This window comes from Pelodiscus sinensis, chromosome 1 (genome assembly GCF_049634645.1).
Source record: "Pelodiscus sinensis isolate JC-2024 chromosome 1, ASM4963464v1, whole genome shotgun sequence".
Classification (NCBI taxonomy): domain Eukaryota; kingdom Metazoa; phylum Chordata; order Testudines; family Trionychidae; genus Pelodiscus; species Pelodiscus sinensis.
In genome coordinates, this window is record NC_134711.1 from 78,720,754 (window position 1) to 78,734,126 (window position 13,373).

General features: G+C 40.8%; 1 long non-coding RNA gene across 1 annotated transcript; it reads right to left on the bottom strand.

The window, feature by feature from the left end:
* Positions 1-1,304: 1,304 nt before the first annotated feature.
* Positions 1,305-9,739, bottom strand: LOC142830140 (uncharacterized). The gene is made up of 4 exons (XR_012905110.1): positions 9,560-9,739; positions 8,324-8,393; positions 7,414-7,489; positions 1,305-4,625 (listed from the first exon to the last, which is right to left on the bottom strand). It is a non-coding gene; the product is annotated as an uncharacterized LOC142830140 (long non-coding RNA).
* Positions 9,740-13,373: the final 3,634 nt, after the last annotated feature.

The following is a 13,373-nucleotide window of genomic DNA, read 5'->3' on the forward strand; positions in this document are numbered from 1 at the left end:
GGTTTCATTTCTCTATTTTCCAAATAGGAAACAATAATACTGCTTTGTTTTTTACTTGTTGTTGGGACACACCCCTTCAATCTCCCAGCTTTTAGTAAATGTGTAGCTGATTATGCCATCCAATGTTATCTTCATGTCTTTCAGTGTGCAAAGCACTTAGACCCCTGATCCTGAGAAATCATTTGCAGAATTAGGGCATTCATTTGCATGGTGATAATTAAGGTTAAGATTTTGTCACAGGGTATTTTTAGTCACAGTCACATGCAGGTCACTGGCAGTTAACAAAAAAACACAGACGTCTGTGACCTGCCTGTTACTTACCTAAAAAGAATCAGGGGAGCAACTTCTGGGTGGGGAGTAACAGCTCTATCCCTGCCACCCTGCAGTGGCTCACAGCATGGAGCTGCAGGGCCCCCTCATCCCACAACACCACATAGCTAAAGGGCTCCCACCGCCCATGGCAGCTCAGAACTATGGGGCTGAGAGCTGCAAGGTCCCTGGCTGGGAGCTTTGGAGTGCCTGCATTACCTGACAGCTGAGGATCCCACTGCTCTTGTTTGCAAAAATCTCAGAAGCCCCTGCCTTCCAGGGCACGGGGATGAAGCAGAAAAACAGAATCCATGAAAAAATTGTATCCTTAATGATGATCGGTCTTGTCATGTGCTCTATCATCATATTTTAATTTCCTTTGCTAAAATAGATAATTTAGTCTATGGCTTTTTTAAGGGTTGGCACCTGAACTAAAATTTTATCAAAAGAACTAGTCAGTGCAAAATTTTCTTTTCAAAACGGCAGTTTTGAAAATTAGTTTATATTTCAAAGTCCACAAAATGAACAATTATATAAGTGTCAAGTAAATGAAACACAAGTTATTTTCCTTACTTTACTCATAAAATATTCGGTCTCTCATTCTGTTTTTCTCTCTCTCTCTCTGTGTATGTATATATATATATATATATATATATACACACACACACAAAACTACGTTTTAAGTGTCCACACGGATTAGTGACTGCACATATTCTCACTGTCTTGTGCAAGGCATAAGGCTGGGCAGACATTATGCCATTTACATAGATCATACAAAGCACCCGAGTCCTAACATTTTCATTTTAATTCTACATATTTTCTGAGTCAGATGTAGGTTTATAGTATATTCAGAGAAGAATAGGGATACTCTACCAAACTCATTGTTATGAGCAAGGTTTTGAACTAATTCACCAGAGAGAGAAAGTAAGACCCTGATGGCTGTTAATAGACATCTTCTCTCAAACACAGATGTTTTCCATATCATTAATCTTCTGTTTATTCCTTTATACAACTGGTCAAATAATGGAAACATTCAAATGTATTTATGAGTAAACAGCTTGGATTTGATTCACTGCTATTCATGTATTATACTGTTAAGTATTCACAAATGTTGACAAACCCCAAAAGTTTCATGTGTTCATACCAGAATCATCTTACTCATTCTTCATCTTCTAGTTACAAATTCAAAATGTGCATTGTTGGTTAGATACATAATTTCTCATTTTGCTTTTGATGCAATATGTAAGCTTGCAAGTTTAAAGTTTCTATCTAGTCAAATTCATTCCTTGATCTCAAGAATATTAATGGAAAATTAACATTAATAGGGTCAAAGCATATTTATAGTATTCAGCGATACAGTGAAGTACTATTTCCCCTCGCCTCAACACATAACCTGTTTTTAATTTGGTACTGTGGATGAAATCCTGGTCCCACTGAAGTCAATTGCAAAGTTTCCATAAACTTCAGTGGCACAAGAATTTCCCCCTACATATTTCTAAAGGATGCTTACAATGTTTTTAATTAATTTCTTTGGGTATGTCTATACTGCAGAGAAGATTGAAACTACCTCTATCTATCTTCCAGGGTTCAAATTAGCGGGTCTAATGAAAACACACTATTCAAACTGAAAGGAACACTCTGGTTGATGCCAGTAGTCCTGCTTCCATGAGGAGTAAGGGAAGTTGAAGGGAGAATGTTCTCCCTTTGACTTCCTTCAGTGTGGACAGCACCAAAAGTTGAATTAACGTAGCTAAAGTTGCTTATCTTAATTTGATCTTATCCCATAGTGTGGATGTAACCCGCACACCTAGTGGGTGTGATTTACTGTCCCATGTAGTGGTACTTAGACCACTTATAGCCAGAGATAAGAACGAGTGAGCTCTACAGCCTAAACTGAGAGCTAGCTGGCTTTATAACTCAAGCTGTAGAGGCTTCTGTCCTAATCTCCAAGGGTTACAGATCTGAATCTGCCTGCAGATGGTTACATAAACACACCATTTCTTCTCGAAGAATGGCATCTTTCAAGGCAGAAATACACTTCCTCCTTAAGGTTGCACCCTTTTTGCTTCATTCACTTGGCCTAAATAACATTTTTAATGTTGTTACTATGAGGGGATTGTGTGATTGTGTCCAGTTGGTCACATTATTAGAAACAAACACCTCTGCACTTGTCTTACATTTTTAAATATCCCGCAGCAAATATACTTCCATTAAGTATTGTGAGTAGAAAAAAAATCTTCCTGAGCAGTTTCCTGGAAATCAAATATAAGCTAAAACTCTCCAAATTGTAGCTTGTTTCATGAAACAATGTTGGGCATCTGAGAATCCTTCTTTCAGCGCTGCTTCATTAAACTACCCAACTCATCTATGAGAATATGTTGTTACAACTTCAAACATCTTTAATACTCTGCTAGCTCAAAATGTATATCTAAAATAATGATATTGATTCTGTTTCACTTCCATTCAGGCATTTTCCCAAAGATGGATTGTTAACTAACATCTCATCCAAAGCCCCCAAAGTTTTTCCAGTGATTTCAGTGGGCTTTTTACCAGGCTAAGGAAACACTTTGAGTAAGGGCAATTCTTTCCGGACAGGCCTCATTCTCCAACATGCTTTTGGACGGTGTTCAAGTTCCTCACCTCCATGAAGTTGTAAAATGATTCTTGTTGTTTGCCCAATGCTTTAAATCTTGCAGGGTATTATCCTGATGTCATCGAAGTCAATGTGAGTTTTGCTGCTGCTGTTAATGGAGACAGGATTTCACCCCAAGAGTGTATACAAAAACCTATAGGAACTGCTCCTGCATGGTGCTTAGTACCTCATGCCCGGTATGCATTCCTTCCATCCCCACTCAAAGACTTCTCAGGAGGGATCCTTATTTGATACAACAATGAAAATTTGGGGTTCTGAACAAATAAGTCAAGTATTTTTTACACCTTGCCTTTGTTAATTAAAAAATAAATGTTAAAACACTGTTCTGTTGTCCTAAATGAAGAAATAGAAATCAACTCTACAGCTGCTGCTTCCAGAGTTGATTTAAAGAACATACATTGCTATGGACTTATCCAATGTTCTTTACATTAATGCAGAAATTAGTCCTTCAAATCAGAAATGTTATTCATTGTGAATCTTTGCAGTTCTCATCTACCATGTGCGCAGGTGCAGACCCAGACCTCTCAGCTGCAGTTGCAGGACTAATCATTAGCATGAGGATATACACTGAATTGCTGCTGGCAGTGGGACACACAAGGCCAGATCCCAGAGTCCCAAACTGTCTATTTTGCCCTACAGCCAACACTGATAGTTCTGCACCACTGGCCATCGCAGGAATGTGAAAACTGTGGTCAGAGCACTGCCACGGTCCCTGGATGTGGAATGGCCTTAAAGGACTGTAGCATCCAGTAGGGTTGCCAACTTTCTACTCACGCAGAACCAAACATTCTTGTCTCACCCCCTCCTCCGATGCCCTAGCCCCTGCTCACTTCATCTCCCCCCGCTCTCTCGCTTTCTCTCCTGACTGCCACTCACTCACTTTCAGGGGGCTGGCTCAGGCAGTTGGGTGTGGGAGGGGATGAAGCCTTCATCTGGAGAGTATGGGCTCCAGGGTGGGACCAGATATAAGAAGTTCAGGGTGCAGGAGGGAGTCTGGGCTAAGGCAGTGGGTTGGGATGTGAGAGGGTGTGAAGGTTCAGGCTGGGGGTGTCAGCTCTGGGGTGGTGACAGGGAAGAGAGGTTTGGAAGCATAGGAGGGAGCAGAGGGATTCAGAGTATGAGAGGGGGCTCCAGGCCAAAGCAGAGGGTTGAGGTTTGGTGCATCAGATGGGGTAGAGGCTCTGGCTGGAGGTATACAGTCTTGGTGATGCTAGAAAAGAGGGTTCAGGGTATGTAAGGGGGATCCAGACTGGGGTAGGGCATCAGCTGTAGGAAGAAGTGAGAGCCTCATGAAGAAGTGCATCAATAAACTGCCCAAAATTAGTAAGACAGGTTTATAAAGAGCTCCCTTCCATCCTTTGTTTCCACCCTCTTTCCTTCCAGGTGATAAAACTTATCACTTCTAAATCAGACATTTTGAATCCGAGAGCTCTAAAACAACCTAGGTTTCTTCATTGTGGACAAGCCTGTTTAGACATGAAATAATTCTAGTTGATTGCTCAGTCTCTGTGTGCTCAGTTATCTTATCCAAAATTGGAAAATGGTGGTTTTGTCTTGAACTTGTGGAGTGCTGTAAATGACTTGGTTTAGTTACACTGACGTGAGGGAGAAAGGCAGCTTGAAATTGGATGGAACCACAGGTGATACTTTGCCATTTGGCGACCTGCATGGGGAAGAAAAGCATTGTAAATCACTGTTTCAGTTTTGTAGATCTCAAGACTTGCCTCATTCTGCAGACCGGTGCTACTCTGGAGGGTAGTCAATGCTACCTTTTAGTCCAGACAATTTTAGGCCATCAAAATTCTTTGGTGATCCAACATTCTAGTGTTTGGAGGTTGTTGTAAGAGGAAGAATTTAGAACAAACACTGAAAAGCTGAGAGGAGTTTTAGAATGGCAAGTAATACGTCCTCTGAGTTTATCCCTTCCTGTCATAATTCATGGTAATAATGCAATACTAATGATGGCAGCTTTTCCATATAGATTGGGACTGGGGATTTCAAGCAGAGTGAATTTCCTACTACTGGCACTCACTCAAGCATCCTGTTTTCCAAATTAGAATAATCATTCAATTATCTTCATCTCCTCATTCCAAATCCACATGTCTTTTAGCTCCCTCAATAAAAATTATCTCCTGCTCAAAACAAATCTACCTTTAACTGCTCTTTGCATTAATTGAATCTTTATAATTTGTTTCCCTCCAAAGTGACGCCTCCTTTTATCCCCCAGGAGAGTTCATTCCTTATGAAATTAAATGTAACCTTTCATACCTTTAGACTTGAGTTACAGAGTGCTCAGATGTGAAATAATATTTATACAGTAAACATTGGAATGTTTTTCATGCAATTTCAGTGATATGTGATATAAAAACCATTTACTTGATACAAGTAGACGATCAGCATAACAGGCATAATGAAATAAAACAAGGATGGCAACCTATACTGTTGGATACAAGAAGATTCTGCCTAAACCCAATTCTCTTCTGCTTTCTGTAGTTATGAAACCAACAGCCATCACAGATTGTTTTTCTGGGATATGCAATGTGTTTATACACAACATTCCTTCTACCCAAGGGGGTCACAGTGTTGTCCTGCTGGAGGGTGTCGGTAGCTGCCAGCAAATGTGTTTTTTGTTTTGTGGGTGTGCTGGCTGTTTTTCATCATGGCTAAATGAAAGAAACAATTAAGCTCCTTTATAGAGTAAAGATAGCTGAAACAGTAGAAGCATCTGTCCAAAGTAGTAGCCAGATGCAAGGTTTGGGCAGAGGGGTTTGTAAGGGCTAGGGCATTTGCAGGCTGGAGCTCTGTATGTATCCTATAGGCAGAGAGCACCCAAAAAGCCAGAAGAAAGCAAGAGGAATACTGGTAGTAGAGCCCTGACAGGAAGCGGAGAGAAAGGCAGAGCCCATGTCTTTTGGGCACAGCACTCTCTGGGGCGGGGAGGAGGATGGGGGAATTTGGAAACTGTGAGCAGAAAACTGCTTTCTGCTATTTGTTCTTACTATGTTCAGGAAAGTACCATGTTGTGTACAAACAAGATTGTATCAAAGAAATGCCTGACTCAATCACCAATTTCTCCACCTCAAGCTATAAAACAACAAGGCTTTAATCATGCAGCTAAAGGAGAAACCATATGCTTTATAAAGCAGAATAAAGAGTCCATGGCGTATGAAGTTGAACACAATCTCTTTCATACAGCTAGACAAGAGGAAAAGCCGATTAAAAAAAACTAAAATAAAGCTGGACTATAAAAGAAATGAGAGTGCAATATCGTAGGATGGTGGTGAAAGAACAGAAGGCCCCACTACTGAAGGAAGGAAATTGTTGAATATGTTTTAGTGGTATTTTCAGGCTGACCTGAATATGCAGTTTTCTGAGTGAATGTTGCATGGGAGCTGGGCCTCAAACAGTCAGGGTGCATCTACACTGCACGTTTTTTTCGCAATAAGCTATTCTGGAAGATATATTCCAAATAGCTTATTTTGAAATAGAGCATCCACACTACAGGGAAGCCTCAAAATTAGTCAGAGGCAGCCTCCCCTTATATGGATGCACTATCTCAATTTAAAGCCCCAGGAAGCACTGGGGAGAAATTACTTAGAATGGCCTTGGTGAGGAGCTATGTTGAAATAGCTATTTTGGAAGAGGAGTTATTCCTCATGGAATGAGGTTTTCAGAAGTAGGAATAAGCCACCCGTTATTTCGATATTATTTCAAAATAACGGAATTACTATTTAGACACTCGCATGGTTATTTTAGAACAATGCTAGTTATTCCAAAACAATGGGGCAGTGTAGACACACCCGATGCATGTGTCTACATGACAAAGTTATTTCGAAATAACAGCCGTTATTTTGAAATAACTTTACCAGCATCTACACAGCCAAACTGCTATTTTGAAATTAAATCGAAATAGTGGAGGGCTTATTTCAAAATTGGTAAACCTCATTCCATGAGGAATAGCACCAATTTTGAAATTGCTATTTCAAAGTAAGTGCTGTATAGATTCTTAATTCGAAATAAGGAGCCTCCAGCCCTTTCCAGGGTGCCCTTGTGGTTTGTATGTGTAGATGCTATTAAAGTTAATTCGAAATAATGGCTGTTATTTCAAATTAACTTTGTAGTGTAGACATACCCAAAGACCTCAGCCCCATTTCTTAACAAATGGGAATAGGAATTTGTTTGTGAAGCAATAGATACTAATGGGCAGGGCAAAATAATAGAGTTGAAGGATTTAAGCAAGATAAGGATGTACAACCTATTAATACATTTTAACAATATTTATAATAATTAACAATATGAATATTAATAATATACATTAACCTATTAATACATTTTAACAATATTTATAATAATTAACAATATGAATATTAATAATATACATTAACCTATTAATACATTTTAATATGTAGAATGAAGGAGATAAAAGAATGAGATTACTAATTTTCACTTACAGCTTCTTTCCTAACTTTTTTTCACATGTGTTCCTGGCAAAACATTTAAAAGAGAGGTCTTCAATTTCCCGAGAGTCTGAAATAAAAATGTTCAAGTTTGGGTGCCTAACATTGATTATATAAATCCATATTTAGGTGTATAAATGGCATCTGCAGCTCCCATTGACTTAAGTAGAACTTGTGGGTGCTCACTCATTAAATGAATGGATGCAGTTCATTGCCAATATAAAGATATTGGAAGATTTACTCAGCATTGCTCGGATGCTTAACTCAAACAAGTTTTGTTTTTCTTCACTTAAATCATTGTTTTGGGATGGGGCTCGGGATGAAGGGTTTGTATGTAAGCTGCCTCATGGAGAGAGGACAACCCCAGCCCTCTCTCACCCCAGCAGCTTGGGGTCAGGTGAGAAGCGCTTGCCCATGGCCACTGCACTGCAGAAGACATAGCTAGGGAATGCATGCATGTCCCCTGCCTGGGGGACAGACAGACACACAGACAAACACACAAACACTCTTGAAAATGTAACAGATTACTGTTCTTTTCTCACCCCCTGCCTCCTGCTGACCTACAAGGGTTATAGCTGTCCTGATTCCCATCTGATAGGGGCACGTGATTCCCTTTCTTCACTAGTAAAGTTTTGAAAGGCTGAGGTGAGAAACAGCCATTTGGGGCTTTCCAATAATAAAATGCTGATGGAACCCAGCCCTGTTCCTACTGAACTCAGTGGCAGTTGAGCCTGTAAGGTTCCCTTGCTGCCTCCCTATGATCATTCTGCAATATAATGTTCCTTCTACCCAGCCCACTCCTTTTCCATTTTTCAAGAAACTGTCGAATTCCAAGCTCATCCCATTATCCTGGCACAACAAAAAGAGGAAGCTGTGTACCAAATTTGGTGTCCCTAGCTCTTACCATTTATGAGAAGTTCTTCATCAAATGGACTCACAGATGGCTGGACATACAGACAGATAGACACACATTTCTAAAAGACATTGTAAGGGGAGAATGGCTTAGTTTTCTGGAACTACATATTTGATTGTAACATGTTACTAATCACTTTTGAATTTATTTTTGTTAATATTCCAACGAGCTATTCCCGTCCTTCTTATTGGCAATTCAGGCACAAATCAGCTGAGCTGATACCACAAAGGGGTACTCGATATTTAAGGATGTATTTTATCCAGATCTCTCTGATTACATTCATGTCATTTTTTCAGCTCTTCTCAATGGCGAACAACAACACAGTACCTGCAATATTTGTTTGTAAGGTGACTCACTGCTGGACACTGATTCAATACAGGGGAACACTTAACATCATTCCTATTTTGGGGATCTTTCACATAATCCCAGACAATGTATTTTGGATGTAAGAAAACAAGAAAGCTCTGACTCTGGCTACTTTGGAAAAGAGATGAAGCCCTGGCAGAGAAGCGTGATCCCTTTTCTTCACTAGTGAAGTTTTCAAAGGCTGAGATGAGAAACAGCCCTTTGGGGTTTTCCAACTATAAAATGGTGATAGGACCCAGTCCTGCTCCTATTGAACTCAGTGGTAGTTGAGCCCACAAGGTCATAAAACAAATTCCAGCTCAGTAATTTTAGTTGGCAGAAGAAAGAATCTAGAGAGAAGAGTAGAGCTTCTTCCAAAAACAAATCTGATCTCTTTCCCATTTAGGACAGGATATGGGAAATAACTACCTCAGAAATTCATAAAAGGTGATTTACTTTGTAATGGATAATTTGATCTGCATGAAAATTAGCCATTGAATCAGTTTGGGGAAAGAATTACTGGCAATGGTAAATAAACACTCTTATCATTTTTTATGATTGATAAAGAGTACTGTATCCAGTCTGCTGGGCAGTACCAGTTTATTACTTGACTGCAGGAGCAGATCCGAGAAAATAAAGTAAAATTCCCACCTCTGGCCAAAGCAAATCTCTTGCTAGATTCCTCATACTTTAAGCTTGTCATCAGGCCAGAGACCATATGAGTAAACTTTCCACTTCTGCTCAAGACCGGGAAATGCAGAGGCATCATCGGCAAGTGGAAAATTATATTTTAAAATAGCTTAAACCAACATGTCAGAACCACAAAAGTGGTTTGATTTGAGTCAATTCATGTGTTACCCAATCCATTTCATCAGTACTTACCGGTAACTCATTGGAGAGGACAGCATGGTTTTCAAGCACAGCCCTTGTTAGAGTGTAGAAAGAGGTGGAACTCCACTGGCCTTAGAAGAGCTCTGACAGGAATTCTGCCTCACTCAGGCCTCTTGGATTGCACATAGATTTATTGCTGGATGCCTTTGTGGATTACAGCTTACTCTTACAATATGGGTGGCTCTCTCTGCTACTGGCAGGTAAGTCATGGAATGGGCCTGTTCTCTGTTCCCCCTCTTGGGCTACATCTAGACTGAAAGCCTCTTTCAAAAGAGGCTTTTTTGAAAGATACTTTCGAAAAAGCCTCTTTTGAAAAAGAGCGTCTAGACTGCAAGCAGTACTTTCGAAAAAGCAAGCTGCTTCTTCGAAAGAGAGCACCCAGGCAGTCTGGATGCTCTCTTTCGAAAAAGCCCTGTTTGCATTCAAGAACGCCTTTTTTTGAAAGAGCACTTTCAAAAAAAGGTGTTCTTCCTCGTGAAATGAGGAGTACCGCCATCGAAAGAAAAGCCGCGTTCTTTCGATTTAATTTCGAAAGAACGTGGCTGTAGTCTAGATGAAGGTGAAGTTTTTTCGAAAAAATCCTGCAGTCTAGACACAGCCTTGGGGAATAACCATAGAGCAGCAGCTGCACTACCCAAGGTTCAAAACTTGCCATTCTTCATTGTCCTTTTATATGGATCGAATAATCTTTATGCCCACAGACATCACTCCCATTACGTACCTGCATAATGGGGAAATTGAACAATAATATTTTCTCCTCTGACAGCTGTTCACCTCCAGCTGCCTTGGAGATCACCTTCTCCAAGCCCTCCACTCCTCAAAGACATCATTGCTTGCTTTACACCAGGTATTTATGGCTAAAAAGTAATAACATCATGACTCATCAGACACATCTTACAAAGCTGTGTCCTGCATTATCTACATGGGCCTCAAGGGAACTGTCCTTCAAAATCTGCTTCATAAACTATACTCCTATGGGGGAAAAAGTTAAAAACCTCCCCTCTCCCTCTGAGTTACCATCTCAAACAGGACAGATACCTTCTCACAGTGACCAGAATTCCTTTCTTCCAATCCAGCAAAAAAAGGAAATTCCAAAATTAAGCAAACGTGGTCACTTCCCTTAGGGCAGAGAAACATTAGGAAAGCAGAAGGTTGTGCAATTCACTCATGCAGTCAAAGAACTGGGTTTTCCTTGTCCATATGCCTCAGCCTGAAGGACAAAGAGCACATTAAAGCAGTAGAAGGAAATTTAGAAAAGGATTTTCTAGCATGGACTGTTTCAAGGAGTTCTGAAGCACCACGAGGACTCATGCCCACCATTTTCTAGCTCAGGAGAAGGCAATAATTTTTTGCTGGGTTCCAATTTTTGAAGTGGTCCCAGGCCACACCAGAAGGGGCAGAGCCTCAGAAGGGGAGGGGACAGGATGCTTTGGGCTTGCCCACCCACAGACCAAAAAAACCCCTTTTGCACAAGATCTCTTATGCCTCAAAAAAAGGAGGTATACAGGATCTTGTGCAAAAGGGCTTTTTTTCCCACAAAATGACCCCGTCTACACTGCTTGTTTTTGCGTAAAAACCTCTTCCGCAAAAAGCATCGGGAGAGATATGCAAATGACAACACGACAAATGCTAATGAGCTCTTTATTTGCATTGTCTCTGCTGACAAAATGATGCAGTGTAGACATAGCCCAAATGAGCCATGAATTATAGCCCTCATTACGTAGTTAGACTATGTGCTGCAATTGTTACAGGTTATTGTGTTAGACACACACAACAAGGCAATGATAAAGCACTGGCATGGTTGATCCAGTTCATTTTTATTTTATACACTTCTGCTACTCTGAAATATTTCATGAAGTCAAACAATATTTCAGGCTGGTTGGTGCTCGCTTAGTGAGGAGATCCCACTGCCCCTGTCATGCTGAATGTTAAAGTCCACAGGATTAAATCATATCCTTTTATGGGAAGACCCACTGGAGGAGGGCCAATGTTTCAGGAAACCTCATGCGAGATTCTGCCCAGAATTTCCATTATATCTTCCCTTTGAAAAGGAGATGTCAGGAGGCCCATGGAGGAGTCATGGCGGTTTCCTTCCAATGTCCTGGCAATCTGCTGAGGGATTTTCCATCTCACAGAGAAAATGTCCCTCCATGCAATGTCCTTTGAACCCTTCCCACCTGGCAACAAGACTCCTATTAGATCCCATCATCTGTGCAACTGCTTTCCTTCCTACCCCTGCACTGTACTGAAGGAGAGCCGGCAGGGAGCTTAAGTTACTGCCACATCAATGCATGACACTTGCTGGGATATCTGTAATCTGAGGAGGGAAGAATTCCAAAGACATGGCTTCCCTCCCCTCTCCTACCTCCCAAGAAACCCTGCTGAGTCCTCACTCCATGGCCCTCCATTGCTGGGAATTCTGTGGGCTCCAAGAAATTTGACCGATGCTGCAGAGTCTGTATTTGCCTCTTCTGTGCCCCATAGGGGAGATTTGAGCTGGGTTCTCTCCGTTTGTCAGAATGGAGGGGCTGATCAATCCCCAGTTCCATTAAATAAGATAGCCGTCTATCTGATTGGAACTGCATCTCCTAACTATGATGGGAGCTGTTGATGCATAGCACCTCTGAAAGACAAGCTACTTATTTATGTGCCTACTTATGGAACAAGGTGCCTACTGTATCTTTTGACACTCACATTTGCAAATGGCAAGTAGGGTCCTAGGTACTCAGCATGGATGTTGAAGAGCCTGGAGAGCTTCCCCTGTTTTAAGTTTACCCTAGTGCTTCAACTCCATTGTTTACAGCTGGCCAATGTCTTGGATGTTTAAGGGGCTTCTACTGTCACAACAACTGCCTTCCAGAGTGCATTGAATTTACAGAACATGCAGGTTCCCTCTGCACTGAAAGTAGTGCATTTCTAAAGCATTTTTAAAGTACTATTCTTATAGATGTATAACAGAGTTGTCCAAGAGTACGGCTTTGGTTAAATAATCCTAGTGCATAGTAGTAGAGAGCAAGCTGTTGTTCCAGAGCAGCTACCTTCAGAAAGCGTACAATGTGAAGTGTTTCTGCCAGACAGCAAGCCTCTGATGGCCTTCCATTACCACTCCCTTTCCCCATGTGATCTGCAACTCAGGAACACTGTCTTCAAGAGAGCTTTTTCTTTAATAATTTGCAGCTGCCTTTATTGGCTGGTCTTGAAGTCTCCCAAGAGATGTTTATGAAGTGTTCAAGGTTCAGTTATTGCTGAATCAGTGCATCTTCATACAACAGGAAAGAAGAAATTCTCTTCAACCAGTGTTGTTGTACGAGAACTTAATTAAAAGCAGCCCCACAGCTGGCTGCAGCCTGTTTTCCTCTTGCATTTTGGCAACAAATTCTAATGAAATTTGAAAGCAGGGATTTTGTTTGCTTCGCCCAGGACACAAGTATATCTGACAAAGGTGGATATACAGAGAAGCATTTTAAAATAAATGCATGTTATAGAGCCTCACTCACTTATATCATGTATCCAAATGTACATGTAATGGACAATGCATCCAGCCATATCACCCCAGTGGATGATCTCATTTCTGGCAGAGATGCTGAAAACACTGCTGTAAACAATTGATTCCTGATGTTTACAGTTTGTAACACCTCTTTCTCCCTTCAAGACCCTTCTTTGTTTTAGTGTCAAATGGGGCAAACTGGCCTAATGTATTTCACTAAAAGCCTCTTAGTTTCAAGACAGACCCTCCTATAGTGCTTTTGTGCTCTTCAGCTTCCTACTCCACCAGAGTCTTTTAGATATAAGTTACTCTTTCATC